The sequence below is a fragment of the Lichenostomus cassidix genome, chromosome 2 (assembly GCF_008360975.1).
Source record: "Lichenostomus cassidix isolate B80296 chromosome 2, HeHo_3.0, whole genome shotgun sequence".
Lineage (NCBI taxonomy): Eukaryota > Metazoa > Chordata > Aves > Passeriformes > Meliphagidae > Lichenostomus > Lichenostomus cassidix.
Window position 1 is genome coordinate 39,670,584 of NC_139482.1, and position 16,649 is coordinate 39,687,232.

General features: G+C 37.3%; 1 long non-coding RNA gene across 1 annotated transcript; it reads right to left on the minus strand.

Annotated features, from left to right (window-relative positions):
* Positions 1–680: 680 nt before the first annotated feature.
* LOC146441187 (uncharacterized) lies at positions 681–14,973 on the minus strand. The gene is made up of 3 exons (XR_014850417.1): positions 14,796–14,973; positions 3,468–3,507; positions 681–821 (listed from the first exon to the last, which is right to left on the minus strand). It is a non-coding gene; the product is annotated as an uncharacterized LOC146441187 (long non-coding RNA).
* Between the last annotated feature and the right edge of the window lie 1,676 nt (positions 14,974–16,649).

Consider the following 16,649-nt stretch of genomic DNA (forward strand, 5'->3'; position numbering starts at 1 on the left):
TAGCTGGCCATTTTATTTACACAACCCAGCCTGCCAATTTGTCTGGAGCTTCAGTTATTTTTTATTTTTCTCTTTCTTGCAGTTTTGAATTATTTCTGATGTGGCAACTATCTGTAGCACAGCTTCTTCTTCCACTGGGTATTGCTGTGTAAAGCAACCAACTGTTGGGGGACTCAGCTTGGGGCATTCAGGATCTTCATATTAGAAGCAGTAGTTATTTCCTCAACAAACTCAAGTATATTGTTCTTTTAAATATGCCACTAAATAAGACTACTTCCTAATGTGCTGCCAAACAAATTATGAAGAATGTGAAGGAAGAGCAACAGACAACAGCACACAAACACGGGGCAATGAATTAATTCTGCCCCCCATTGCATGACTAATTGGTGTTCCCAAAGCAAGGTGCTATTGCTGCACTGAAGACCAGAATTTGACACAGGCTATTTAGTGTTTTAGGAAAACAGGCAAATAATAAAAAAAAAACGAGTCATGAAATGATCTTACCCACAGGACACAGAACTTTGGTAATCTCAGCAAGCCTCACAGAACTGCCATTGAATGTCACTGTATTTGAGGTATACTTTCCAAAGTTCAGTTAGCACATAACATCACAAATATTTAATGTAAAAAAATAAGACCAGACATAAAAAGATAAAAATAAAAAGTCACTTTCATTCAACTGCATTGAAATGGTAAATATATGAAAATATTGTCTGCTTACTCAGACTAGGAAGTTCATATATTACCGATTTTATGATGCCAAGTATTTCCTGCCAAAGTCTTCATTATTCTTTTCTTCCTCTGTCTCTGCTTCTCTCCTCCTGAATCAAAGAAAAATCTCTCAGCCTCCTACATTTTTATCTCAAGGCAACACAGTTTCAAAATGTTTCATGCAATTAAAAGGAAAATTTAGTACAAAGAAAAATTGAGCTACCTTTTATTAGATATGGGGTTTTTTTCTCTGCTGCTACTCAAAACAAATTGCCTGTCTTTCAATTTTCCTAATGACTGTAATTATCTTTTTTCCAAAAACATGCTACCAGTGGACAAGTCCATAAAATATGTCCTAAAGTATCCTACTGCCTAAAGCTTTTTCCATAAGATTTCTAGCCAGCTTCACACAACTTATTGGGTTTTTGCAATGATTTATAATTAAAATTTGATATGAAACTTTTGGCAATTTATCTATAAAGAATTCAAATTGCTAAAAAATAAAGTTATAGTATACACTGCAAACACAAAATGACTGATGAGATTACATAACATCTCTCATAACTGTAAAGGTTTCCATTAGTGTAAGCCTTTCTGTGAGTAATAATGAGTCAAACTGAAACTATCACCAAAAAAGGGTTAAATGAGAAAATGTTATCCATGCATTTATGGTGACAGTCACAAACTCACTAGAGTGCATGAAATGTTCACTCTTCTTACCAACACCATCAAGCATGTTCCAATTTACATTAAGAGGCTTGAAATGAAAAACAAGAACCTTTATTGGAGTACTTAGCTTGAGTCCCTTATTCCTCAGCCCAGTCCACTGTCTCCTGGAATGTTTTCCCAAAGCATCACGTGTTACTAGCTCCCCTCTCAGGGAAGCAGAAAGTCCTAAAATACCTTCTCTCTATTCTGTAACTTCATATAGTGCATTTGCTTGGTGGACTGTTGTAGCAATTAGAATAAATACTCCTGTTGAGCATCTATGAAGCTACAGGAGGACAGGGGGACACGTCAGGAAAAAGGAAGTGGTTGCTTGGTCACTCTGGCAGAGCACACTGAGGTGCTGACCTGTGAAGGAAAGATCTTAAAAGCACTGACAATGTGCCACAGTCAAGCAATGTATCACTTAATACTAGTTTTTGCACCGTCATCAATACCGTGGCCTAGGCATGCTTGTGGGTTTTGGTTAACTGCTGGTAAATTTGACAAATTTAGGGAGACTAGATTTTGGGTTTCATGGGGTTTTTTTTTTACAAAACACACTACACATATCACCACTTTCATAAATTAAGACACTTGAGCAATAAACAGGAACATTTCCAGAACACATTTAACAGTGTATGAAAACATTTGAATGCTCATTCACGGATCAGGACAGTAATTGTCTTTATCATTCCCTCCAGCAGAGTGGAAGGCCTAATACATTGCCTTGCTGGAGTAGGATTGGCGGAAAAATTTGTGCTCCCACTCCAAAAACCAGAGCTGCCTGGCCACTGTAATAACGTCTGGGATATAGGTTTCACATGATTTCTTCAACATGATTGGCAGTAGATATCTTAAGAGCTGTGTAATATCCTGGTGAACTTGTAAATCATTTAATGCTCTTCTTTGTTCCTTGCTGAACTTGCCTCCTCTGATTCTCTCTTGTCTTCTACATACCCAATATTAAGATTAGAGAACCCATATTCATAGAGACATTTTTAGTTCCTGCCGAAAAGGACAATTTCTGGGCAAATATGGAACAGCTGCATCAGAAAGACAACATAAAAAAAAAGACAGCTGTTGTTGAAAGGTAATGTAGTATAAAAACCAACAATATTTAAAAATACCCCCAGTGTTCAAATACAGATGTTCAGAAAACTCTGAAATAATTATATCTGCCCTTAAGCCACTTGCCTGAGTACAGCTGCATGCATCAAGCACAGTGAGTGCACAGGGACACTTTTCAAAGCCTGTGACTGTGAAGAGCAGACCGCTGGGTACTACTGGTCACAGACAGAAGGCAAATAAAGTCTGCCCTTAAGAGTCAAAGAAAGAAAGTAAAGGCAGCTGCTAAAGGTAGGCAACTTTCATCCTGCTGTCAGACTTTCTAAAGCAGTGATGCTGTCAGAGATCCCAAGCAGTCTAGAAAGGTGCCTTAACACAACAAAAGAATCAAATCAACCACATAAGGATGGCTTTCCGTCCTTAAAGACGGCTTTCCATTCCATAAGGATGGCTTTCCATTCCATAAGGATGGCTTTCCATTCCATAAAGAGTAACGGTAACTTTATCCCATTTCTACTGGAAAAAGTGGACTCTGGACCAAGGTAAATTGATATGGCACAAGTGAAGGAAGTTTGTTCCTATAGTACAAAACCAACCAATTCAAAGCCAAGCTCAGAAAGTCAGAAAGAATGTGTCCATTTCTATCTCTATACTTGAATGGAATTGTTTAAATAGTTTCTCTTCTGCATGAACTTCAGACTGGAAGTTCAACAGACTGCACCTCATGTGTGGACTTCATTCAACCTTGACAGCTAGCTGAATGACCATTTCCTAGACTGCTTTCAAGGATTTCTTTTTTGATTTATAAATATCAGCATTAGCTTTACTTTTCGCTTTTGCAATATACAAATTTATGCTTAGAAGAAATAGTACATGTCTATCCCACCAAATCTGTGTGTATGTTTGGAAACATTTAGGATTGTTTAAGGTGTTCTTAGTTTTGCACCTGTTTTCAAGAACAGGAGATTAATTTAAGAACTTACTTGAATGGCATCTGTCTGGTCACATGGTTTCTGCTGCGGTCTCCAGAGAGGGAAAGTGAGGAGGGGACATAAAAAACAACAGTTGTCATTAATAAACATATGCAATTTATTTTGTGGTTTGTATTTCTACGTTCTAGGTTTGGGCAGGTTCAAGGGATCTGAATCTTCTGAGAATCTCTCCTCAAAGAGACTGCTGTTAGTCTGCACTTCTGAATGTTGCAAAATACTCAATGATGCTTTCAAGGGAAAAGATAGTTTTCCCAGCCAAAATATAATTCAGTTTTATAAGATTTATCAAGAAATTTTCCAGGTAACATTAAAATAACAAACATTTCAACATTTTAATATGAAAAATAAAAGAACTCTCCTTTCAAATGTGGCTCAAAATTACTTTTGACATTTACAATAAGAACTGGACACAAAATTATAAATTTCTAGCTAACCATTTAGCTAGTAGTCTTTAAAGTCTTTAAAGTAGTCTTTAAAGTTTTCTGTATTTTAGACAGATTATATAAATCTTAAACACCATTTAATTCTTACACACCTCAATAGTTTTACAGATTTCCCATGGACACTTTTGTCATCATTCATCAATTACTCAATTACATCGTAACTCACTCTCTCCTAATCTCAATTTTTTTTCTGTAAGGTGGGCAACACCAATATTAACATTCCAGGAACGGGCCTAGTTCTTATGAAATATTAATAGAATTAAAAGAAGTCCTTTGTTAAGTTTTTCCTGGAAATATAAAAGGAAAAAAACCCAAACCACCAGCACACAAAGCAATTATACAAATTACCTGTCTAAATGTATTTGAACAATCCTGAGAGTTGTTAGCTGAAAACAAGAGAGTATTTCTGGTCCTCTGCTAAAATGGTAAAATGACCCAGGTGTGTCCCCGTAAAACCCAAATAATGAATTCTTCATCACCAATACCAACACAAGAGGAGACCTAAAACTTGACATTGACACATACAATATCTGGTAGTCCAGAAATCAATAAGAGCAGTGACCTGCTTTCACATGAAAAGCAGGAAAAATTTCTCCCAAAGGCCCTAATGTCTCTATGTCCTTCCAGCTAACCACCAATAGAGAAGAAAAATGTAGAAGCCTCAAACGACTCTGAAATGCACAGAAGTGAAAAAAACCACTTATAAACAAGTGTGATTTAGGCTTCTATACACTACTAGTTGGGTTTTTTCATACTGCAGAAGTCAGAAGTGGTCTGGAGTAAATCACAGAGTAGAGAGAAAATTAATGAAAAAGTGTTAAGGAGAGTTTATGGCAAAACCACCTAGCCAGAACAGCACAGCACTTACAGAATTACAGTAGTCTTTTGATTAAATGTGTGTTAAAAACTAGGAGGGTATTTCTGATGTACATCAAACATAGTAAAAACTGAAGCAAGAACTCAAAGCTTTCTCTTTTCTGAAACAGGACATTAATTTCATTATGCAGAAACAGAACTGGTGTGTGCATGTCTTCTTCTTCTGGGGGTCTTGCAGCTGCTTCCTAGAAAAATGGCTCCTTTAGAGCAGCAAAGCCTCCAACTCCAAAGAGTTTCAAGTATGCTAGTGCTTGCTGCTCTCCCTTCACTGCAGACTCCAGCTCCTCCCTGAGTCAGAGCGAATGCACCCCTTTAAAAAAACAGCTATTCTGAAAATATGCTCATCCTTTTGTTTATTCCCAATTTCAAAAGCCTAATTGGTGTTGTGAACTGGGAGGATATCCAAACTTTGAGCGGAATGAAAAACTACCTTTTCTCTCCTCTATTCTCTCCCTATTTCAGTCACAGATTTTCTCCCTTGCTAATGCAAGTGGAGGATTTTTCCTTTACAATAAAACCAGAAGTATCCCTTAGTTTGCAGCATGATTTTTACAGATCAGCACCAATTCTGGCTTCATATTTGACATTAGCATTGGTCATTAAAACAAATTTGATAGTTTCTAAGCAGCAGCATCACATTTCTTTAATGCTTATTGACAGGCAGGTCAGTAGCCAGTGACTTTTTTTTTAATGACCGTATTCTTTTGTTCTCTTTGCAGTACCCGCAAGGACTTGAATGACAGAAAGTTCATTTTTCTCCGAATGAACATCTGATTAGAGTAGCCCATGCTTTACCCCCCTTTGGGAGACATGCTGTCAGCCAGCAAAGCCATGGTGGTCGTGGTATCTGTCACTGCATATCCAACAGCTGCTCCGTTACACATTCCCTAACCTGGCAAGAACTGCACTGTGGAGATTCTGCCGCTTTTCCCCACCCTGGCTCTGTGCTGCCCTGGCCCCATCCCTCCAGCAGGCAGGCTGGCCAGCAGCTCTGCCTGCAGCTGCTTCCCACCCTCCTAGTGCTGGTTCACCACAGCAGGAGGTGTCCCGAAGGTGCCTTCTATGGCCTTGGCCCTGGAGAATGAGTGTCACCCTGTCAAGGAACCACAGCTCCTCAGCTGGAAGCCTGCAGCGCCCTAACCTGGTTGGTACTCACAATCTGCAGATAGTGGCACACTGTGGGGTCTTTGCTGAACCAATGGAAGGAAATTACGAGGGGAAAATTATGATGAAGTGGGCATTTTGAATTATTTATGTTCAAGGCAGAACATGGCTTGATGAATAGAAAGTCAATCAAACAGACTCTGTAGGTTCCCCTAATACCAAAAGAATTATGTCAGTGCAGTTGCCATGCTCGAGCCGAGTGTTAGCTCAGACAGAAAGAACACTAGGTTAACAGAATTCAGTGCAGATTGCATTCAATAGATGGATGTCATAATCATCATCTGTACAGTCATTTTAGTTTAATGCTAAAAAGTTCAAAATTATATTTTAATTACACAAAACTAGGTGCCATAATATTTTCTTTGGAACAATCCTTTACGTTTCAATCTTTGTTGAAGATGCAATTAAAACATGAATGGAGCCTAAACTGCCACCACAACTGGTTACACCTTCCTAGAGGTCTTTGTTTGCACTAATGCTGGATGTCCTAGTTAGGGTTGTATTCCACATCGCTCACATATGAGTAGCTCTGTCTTCTACAATGAAATCTAGAAAATCAATGTGAGACATTCTTAAACATCATACTGTTCTAGAAGCCTGAAGGTATAGTAAACTGCTTTGATTTTTCTTTAATTAACATATATTCCTGCTAGTGTAAACCAGACAGAGCTTAAAAAATTAAATTCAAAATTTTCCCTGATTTTTTGTCTAACAAAATTTTGAGTCAATTCAAACAATACAAGAACTGAATTATGATGGTACTTATGTACTTTCAGTTACAGTATTAATATCTACCATCATTTTTGTTAAAGTACAAGTATATTTAAATACTTCTAAAAGGTAGCATCAATGCACATACAGTATTTTTAATGACATTCCAGATTCCTTTTTATGGCAAATTAACATGTGAATGGCTAAGCAGTGATTATGAAGTGACTGTAAAAGCTGCATCTGCAGAAACTGCAGTTCAGCCACACACCTGATAAATACTGTAAATCTGTCCATGCTGGTACAAGATAAGATGTCACTCATAAATCAAACTTTATATATAAAAATGTTAACCAAAACTTTCATGGACAAAAAAGGATGGCAAGAAAGACAATTAATATGATAAATTTGGAGATGAATTATGATGAAAACTAAAGTATATTAATGAAATAAAAGATAGTGGATGACAGTATAACCGTGGCATAGCAATGGGTTTGAAATTGGAACCCTTGCAATAATAGCATTAGCCAGAGACGGTAGATAAAGTTTTCTACACACTGCTTCTTCTGCTAAAATTGACCAAAAGTGATCCTTATGCATTGCAAAAGGCCAAGTTGTTATATTGCAATAGAGAGCAAAAGAACAACAAGAGTTTTTCTATGCATGATGGAAGAAAAAATGTAATATTAAGACACTGTACTTACAGTATATATATATCTCGAATGAAAAATCAAGAAGCTTAACAAGAAGGTGGAAGAAGCACTTGGTAAGAACCCAACAAAAACACACTAAAAAAAATAATTGTAATTTTCTGAAGGTGCTGTAATTTCTCCATGTAGCTCACTAAGCTCACTAAGGAAATAAATATCAAGCTATGCAAATTTCCACATCTGAAAGCCTTCTTTTCTAAGCAGTGAGAAAGGACCCCCAGAACAAATAGAACTTTTATTACTATAGATGCCAGCACAGCACATAACATAGCCAAGTGAAAAAGAGTTATTCTGACATTCCAAATACAATATTCATTTAGAATTCAAAGGCTAAAATCTTGCTGTTACTCCTAATCTGCTGTTCCACCTTAGACAATCACCAATTTCAAACTTCAACTTCCTTTTCTACAGCTTATTCCAGCATGAGAATTGATTCATCACAAACTGCAGTCAATTATTTGATACTTAATACAAATTACAATATTGAAGGAGATTTACATGTTTGTGTCATAGAACACAATGCTCATAAATAAAGGTTGATTTATCCACTGCAGGGATTCAGTCACCAAATGAATGGTACCAAATGAGTGGGTATTTCCAAATACAAACTCAAAATAAAGCACAGGAAGTTTGAGAGGATGGGTGTTTTAGTTGTTTTCTCTGTTTTTCTATTTCTCTATGTTAATTTATATGTGTTAATTTTTAAAAGGATAATTTTTCATTTATTTCAATCCTTTGACTTACCAGAAATATCAAATTTGCTGTCCCAGAATTTTGTTGTAGAAGTTCTGGGAAATCTCAGAGATGTTATGAACCTTACTGAAAGTTTAGAGCACTGAATATTCTTTTCTCTAAAATGTGAATTAGTCACTGAAATTAAATAAAAGGTGTTATAAAAAGTGGGGCAAAAAAAAAAAGATTTTTCTCCAAGAAAGAATGAATTTGAAATTACCTGACCAAAAAATCCCCACTCTTCTGAGTCAACACTTAATCCCAGTTATGCAAAAACATGACAGAAAGCTAAACCTTAAAGTTACACTTTCGTTTGACACATATTCATTCAATAGTATCTTTCATACTATGTTTTTTTCTAATTCTGCAGGAGAAGTCAGAAAGATAATTAAATATCTGTATATATGAAACTTTTACTACATTTCACATATATTGCCAGTGTATTATGATAACAGTATTATGATAACATTTACTACATTTATGTAGTAAATGTCTTCATACTAAAGAAGACATTTGTAATGTTTTCTTGCTTTCTTTGCCTTTATTCAGTTCTGCTGGTTAGGCTATTTCAATTGCTTATACTATAAGATTTTTGGAACAGATATGCAGACAGTGCCTACAAGAACAAACTCAAATCCCTGATACTGATGTTAAAAATGCACAATGATCAGACTAATGCTGAATAAATAGTAAATAATAAAAATAGAAAAATCCATAATCCAAAATCGCATGTTATTAGGAAAAGTTGAGAATTACAGGATACATCTTAACTACTTATTTAATTGGAGAGCAGAGAGATAACTATGAAATCCTGAATCATAGTATCTGTATTCAACTCCCAGTTTCAGTTTGCCCTAAATAAATACTCTTATCATTGGCACTGAAGTGTCAGAACTGTCTAGCATTTCCTAGATCTTAAAGGATTTGCTTTACTAATTTCACCAAGGGTTTCCATTGAGTATCCATTTCTGTATCACGCTTCAATTACATCACATATCCTCATATACTTTTCAGTTGTGAGTAAAGGTCAAATGTTGGTTTTAAAGCAAAGGAGATGGTTAATGAAATGCTTTGCAGCAAAAAATTTGAATGTAGAAGTTGTCAGGCTCTTAAGGACTCCTAAACACAACTGGAATCAATGGGATAAATGCCTCGACTTTTCATCTGGATTCTGTGTATTACAACACGTCACATTTATCAGTCCAAAACATATCTCATGATTCTTTAGACAGCACCATGGTTTGACACATCAGCAGCAACCAACCCTTGCTGCACCCCCACCAACCAGCTATCAGAAATGGAATCACCCAAAGCCTGTACTACTTAGGGATGTAAATGTCCCAGTAAGGTAGGTAATTAGGAACCAGAATCAGCTTGCAGGGAAATACATGTTGAGAACTGAGTTTTCAAATCAGATGTCTCCTGCATTCAGTGCTCACTTAACACTGAAATGAATGTCAGTAAATGGAAGTACAGCACCTATAAAACCACACTCAGTAATGTAAAAAGGACATGAGAAAAGGAGATGAGGGTAGAAATAACTTTTTTTTTTTCAGCTAAAATGAAAATTTATTTCTCAGCTCAAAAATATGGGACATGAACATATTCTCACGAACAGGCAAATGTTTAACTGCACAACATAAATAAGATACTAGGAACTAAAAGTTGATTTTCAAAGCAATGGACGAACACAAAGAAGAATGTAAGAATTTGTTGCCCTTATTGAATTTCAGATTCTGGAGTTTTATGACTGCCAATTCTTCCTCTTGACAACATCTATATCTCAGTAACTAAAACCACAGAATCAGTGCTGGTCAGTTGAGGTTCTTTAGCAGAGTAGTGTTAAACTTAAAGTCACATTGAATTTTCCAGACTGGTGAATATAGACAAGCTAAGTGTTCAGCGTTATTGTTGTTGCATCACTCTTATGCACCTAAAAACTAAAGGGAAGGGAAAAGATTTTACAAAAAAACCATGTTTTGACCATATATGTCATGGTAGAAAAGCATCTTCCTCTACTCACATTCTGTTTATCAGACTTTAAGTGACATGTTTGAATTAGAAACAAGTGCAGTAAAGATATTTAATTATTGCAAATTTTAAGGAAAATAAATCCCTGTGTCTCAGATTACAGTTTTTTATTTCATGGAGAGATATCCAACCACAGACTTCTCAAAAATGTAAACTAAGTAGGTATGCAAATATAACATCACAGATAATTATGTAACACTATCCTACTGTAAATCTGGGTATGCATAGGCATGAGGATTTACTGTAAGTTAAATACTGAGAGCTTAGTGCATGCAAAAAGAAGCCATCTGCTGACAGAAAGATATTTTTAGATAGCATCAGGATCACATTCAGCAATGACATTCTTTTCTCTTTCATTTCTGCATCCTTTTCTACATACATTAATAAGTGCTTTCGTTTCACCACCTTTTTTTTTGGCCCTGATGACTCAGATCTTATAATTTCCAATTATGAAAATCCAAATGTAGGAGTATGGGTTGCACTTAGACTTAATTTCCTGAATTATGAGTCGTGTTACGATCTCACGTAATCTGAATGGACTATAAATTGAGGAGCTTGATCTTCAGATCTATACCACTAGCATTCCTCCACCATGCCAGGAAAACTATTTAAGCTCTTTGTGATGTTTTTTTCCTATCTCTAAGGCTTTTCGTGGTTTAGAGATGAAAGAAGCAACTACTGCAGTTGAACTTCAAGGCAGAATGGTGATCCTACATTACAGGGTGGTGTGCCCTATGAGAAGCAAACATTTCCAGAACTAAATAAACAGACAATGATTCTTAAGAGGCTCAACTAGCAGTTAAGAGGATTTGTGTCTCTAAGCAGGGATTTACTAAACAAAATGAATATATACAAACAAGACTAGCACTTGAACAGGGCTGACTATGTAGTGCATTCCAGTTGTTAAAGGCTTACTCTTTCTTTTTCTGTACTTGTAATACAACTCCTGACACCAAGGGTGGAGCTGTAACCCCTGTCTGCATTAAGGAATGGATTGGAAAGTACCTTAGAATTTCAGAGCTTGCTTCCACAGAGATGTTCTCTGCTGTGGCACAAAAAATCCCGAACAAATTGAAGTCAGACCAAGGAGAGATTAGGAAATATCCAGGCTAGTACTGATGGAAAGACAGCAAGAGGGCTCCTGTGCCACCTCACATACCTAGAGGACTGCACCACACAGTGGTTACTGTGGCCTAGAAGCCACACTGAACACTGAACCATTTCTTTTTTAACATCTATCATCAAGGACTAGCCCTTCTCTGTGTAGCATGAAAAAAAAATGGGAAAGGTAAGGCAAGAGAATGACTAAGTATCTTTTCTAAGAACATTATGAGCAGAAAGAAAACTTATGACTGCATGCAGAGCTGCAAGGAGGGAAAATGAAAATCCAAAGCTCCAGTAATGACAGAAATAAGTTTCTAAATAAAACCTTCAATAAAAGTGAGAGTTACCCTACAGTTGTTGTGAATATATTCAGACAGAAAAGTATTCTGACCGCAGCCTGAAAAGTAATTGTTCTTGTAAGGTAAATCAGACAATGAAAGCTTACAGTCTACTTTGTTTTGGTGGTGAGCCTTCCTTTCCTTTTACACTACTGAACTACTAATACCTGAAAATCTTGATGATAGTCAATTGATCTACATCTGCCATAGAATTAATAACTTTGGGATACATCTGAATCTGTTGATATAAAAGAGGAATTTTTAAGTAAACAAAAGCCAGTGAAAGAGTGTGCTCTTATGTGCAGAAAAGAAACAGAACTGGTTTTCACTTTGCCAATCAGACCTAGTAGTGACTGGCAAACAGCATTATTATTTGATGCAATTTTTCTACTTGAGCAGATGGCCAACTCCCTATGTACTTCAGTGACATCTTGCTAGAAAGACAGCAAGTTTTGGTAGTTAACACTGATCAAATGGTCCCAACTGCCCTGAAACATGAGTGGAAAGGCCAGGCCCATGAAGGGAAAGGTTTCATTCTTGGTGAAGCAGTAAGAAACAGTCCACCGGAGTCGAGATCGGCACTGCCACCACAGAACTTGCCACCCAGCAACATGCCAGCGGTGGTTCTTCTAGAGCAAGAGAGAGGCCAAGGCAATGCAGTGCCAGTGCTTGCACTGTGAACACACTGCAGAGTCTCATGTCAGTTATGTGAGACTTGAGAGGCTGCAGGTTCAGAGCTCTGCAACATACTAGCATCCGTTAATATCCAGGACAGGCAGAATTAGAGGCTCATATGACAGGACAGAAACAGTTCAACATGCCTAATGCTTCTTCCTACATGAACAGATTCTGCTGTAAAGGCCTCCTATCCTTAAAGAGACATATGGATGGGTTTAATTCTGTGGGGGATTAAATATAAAGTGCTGCAACTTGTGCAACAGAAAGGCACTACTCCTCCGTCACATTTTTCCTTCTTCTGGAAGACATGTCAGTGAAAATCTCAGATGGCAATTGCAAATGAGGCCCTCAACAACTTTGCAGTGGCTTCAGTAAGAGTACATTCCCTCCAGAAAAGAAAGGTTTCTTTGATTCTAAATATTCTCATGTAAAGCTCCCCCACATCTCACACCTATGAGTGAATGTATTTCACATCGGTATGCTTAGCAAAGAATCACAACCCTTTACTGGAAGTTGAATTTAATGAAACAAGATCAAAAATGTCAACAGCGAACAAACATGTCAAAGAGGCGTCACTTGAAAATAAGCCTTTGAACTCATTTGACCAAAGCTATTGTTTAAAAAAAAAAATCACACCTGTGTGCAGACAGATAGGCTCTCTTTATCTGGTAAGAACAAGGTGTGGAGACTCATGGGATAGATAATTAATCTCTATTGCTATCTATAGTTTCTTTGTTAACACTGTCTTGGTTGAAGTGTGAAAATATGTTCACACTTTTGAAAATGGGCGATTAGCTAATCAAATGACAATATGAATCTCAGAAACACAGACATTACTGTAACCCAACTCTACTTCTGACTATATACATTTCTTAAATTTCATCAGAAAAACATTCTGTCAAGCATCCTTCAAGACTATATGGGAAGTTACCATATCTTCCCACTGTAACAATCAGTGCAGAAATCGTGACCACCATCATCAGTCTATTTCCACTAGTGCAGCTAGTATTTTACCTCAGGGAATTAATTGCAGGGAATTCTTTTTTGTATAGACAAGTTAGGAGAAATTGTGACAGAAACATGACATAAGCAGCATAGAATAACCAGGGGCACTAAGTAGTAGCCACAGTTCTGTTAGGGCCCCATTAAGTAGCAGTTGTGTGTATTAAGTATCACTGGTCTTACACCAGTGCCCCAGGAGATGTCCCAGTTAAGCAAGTTTACTGGACAAGTGTGGCAGTTAAACGAAGCATACAGTACAAACTTGTATCAAAGTGCCACATGGCAAAAACCTCACACATTTCAGCACAACTTCACAGAGCTGCCCAACTTGTGCAAGATTGATAATAAAAAAGATTTGACTAAACATAAATTGCATACTCCAGATGTCATTTCAAAACTCTCTCCTGTTAGACCTCATATTTAAGGAAGAACCACTTTTCACTTTTTTTCCTTTTTTTAATGAAACCATCCCTTTATACTCTTGATGCTCCTACAGGATGGAGCTCATTTTCACAGGCCCTTCCACATTAATGAAGGAAGTAAATATATCTTTTCTCTATATAGGTTGATGATCTTATTAACATCAAGACTGTGTATAAAAGCATGAATAACAAGTATTTACAAAGTGTTTTGCTTTTTTATCTGTGTCACTAAAATTCTTGATATGGTTCTTAATACTTCATATCTCTCACACAGTAACTTCCTCTTCTTTGGTCATGAAAACTGTTCTGCTCCTATTCATTCATGCTGCTGTAAGAAAATAATTCTCCTGCATCATTGAGTCAGCCATTGTGCCACTTCCTGGGATCACTGCAGTGACTCCCAAGTCAGATACAAGCTATTTATCTTAATTTAAAACTCTTTGTGGACAGTTTCTATCTTATTGTCTTACTTATGACATTCCAGCTCTGCATAGTATCAATCTCATTTGCTTATCTGTCAAGATAACACTTTCTCTGATACTTTCTCATTTCCAATAATTTCTACTAGCCCCAAACAGCACGAGACTGTTATCAGACTCACAGCTGGATATGCCTTCCTCAAAAACTATTTCTGACCCTCAAATCTCCAAAACAAAGTTGTTCTATCAGTTTTTACCCTTTGTATTTGTTCTTACATCCTCAAGATGTGTCTTAATCCCTTTTGCAGTTCTCAGTATTCATCATTCTTGTCTGTCAGACTTGGAAATAAGACTCTCAGAAAAGTCCTGTTTCTGCTCTCCATGACTGCTACTGGAAGCAGCGGCTGGAGAGGACAACTTCTCCACGATACAAAGCTATTGGGCATTTATTTTTTCATGAACTGTTTCCATGAAAGAAGCAGCAAAGTTCTGGCTAGCCTAGTAACCTTGGCCTAAAACCAACTGAATTAACACAAAACACAGAACCAACACTTAAGTTCAAAGATTTTCATCAACAAAAAACCTTCAGAGTTCTAATTTTGAAAAGCATATATAAACACCAGTTGACAAGAGTTTAAGGGCAGCAGAAATTACTAACTTAAATACTACCTTTTTTCTAAGACTCAACTTACTGTTGGAAGTCTATATTCTCTTTTTTGGCTCTCATGCTGAAATATCCTCTTTGTATCATGTGTTTGGTTGTATTTTCTCTTTGCAGATATACATAAGAACTCTTTGCAGATTGGCTGGTATCTTTTTTTTTTTTTTAAACACTCTCTTACATTCATTGCAGAAGTGGCATAGGCCAAAATCCCTTAAAAAAACAAATACAAATAAATTGACGTTACATTTACACAGCTCTGTTCAATTAAAATTCTCAAAACAGTTTATAAACATTAACTGAAGTGGCATAGTTTAAAGTTGCAGAAACCAATTGTAATATCCACGTTTTACTCTAAGGAATGAGATGAAACCTGTGGTTAAAAAAAGAAAAGCAGAAAGGCACTTAATGGTATAAAGCTCTAGATCAGTAAGGCCAAAAGCATTCATGTGGAAGATTTTGCCTACATCACGCTCTACTAATTTCTGTGAATATATCAACACGAAGAACTTGGCTCTTAGTGTGGCCTCAAGTTGAAACAATGTATTTTTCAATAAAGGGACTAAGTTTTCATACGGGGAAAATAATGTCAATCTGGTGCAAAACTGCACTAGACACTTTGATAGAAATCCATTTTAATAATAAATAACATGGCGTTATCAAAATTCCTCCCACTGAATTTTCTAGACTGCTTATTGTCTTCCAGAGGCACATAAGGTCTATCTGGTGTTTGCAGAAAGCCCCTGGATTTCTCACTTTCTTGAGAATGTAATCTTTAAAACTCACTTTTCCACTGAACAGAAAGTAACAATGCCAGATAACAGAGGAAATGCTACATTTAAAAGAATTTTTGTGGCCTCCTGTAAGAGGCTCCTGCATAAAATGACCGATTTTTCACCTCACCTGTTACTATAAAATGTTAAAGATAGGAAGAGCATGTGCTATCTGAAAATTCTGGGTTGTATTCATTAAAAGAAGTCCTGACTTTCAGATATGTCTCCTTGCTTTTAATTTCTAGGGAATCATGTTCTTGGGTTTTGAAATGTATGTCAGTTTCTGGCAATTTATCACTTCATTTAATTTTTTTATTCCATGTTTTGTATCCCAAAGTGGTCAGCCTTGCCTTGTGCCATGAATAACTAAAGGTTGATCAGTTAAATATACTGCAGACTCCTAAATAAGAGTTGCAGGTGGGTCACTAGATTTCTTGATTCCTGTCGCAGGAACATGGTCCCACAGAAACTGAAGCATGAGAGAGGACTTCTTGCCTGCTGACTGGGAAGCCCTTTTTAAGGGCCCAAACCAACTCATCGATAAAATCAGCCAACGAAATTCTCATTTGCCACAACGAAATTCTCATTTCCACTTTGCTGTGGAAGCCTTGGGCACCCCAAGGGCCAGAGGCTGCAAACACACACACAAAGCTGCCCTGAGGTTCCTCTACAACCTCTACAACGGTGCTCTCTGTGCTCATTCCTGTGGGCAGCCCAATTCTGGGCTCCTCAGTACAAGAGAGACATGGAGCTCCTGCAGTGGATTCAGCGGAGGGTAGTGAGCATGACTGGGATCTGGAGCATTTCCTATTACACGGAAAGGCTCGGGGAGCTGGGCCTGCTCAGCGTCGAGAAGAGATGACTGACAGGGAACCTATCAATCGATATAAATATCTGAAGGGAGTGTGCCAAGAGGATGGAGCCAAGCTCTGCTCAGTGGTGCCAAAGAATAGGACAAGAGGCAATGAGCAGAATATGATGCACAGGAAGCTTCCCCTGAACATGAGGGAAAACTTCTTTACTGTGTGAGTGACCACGAACTGGAACGGGTTGCCCAGAAAGGGTGTGGAATGTCCCTCACTAGAGATATTCAAGAACGACCTGGACACAGT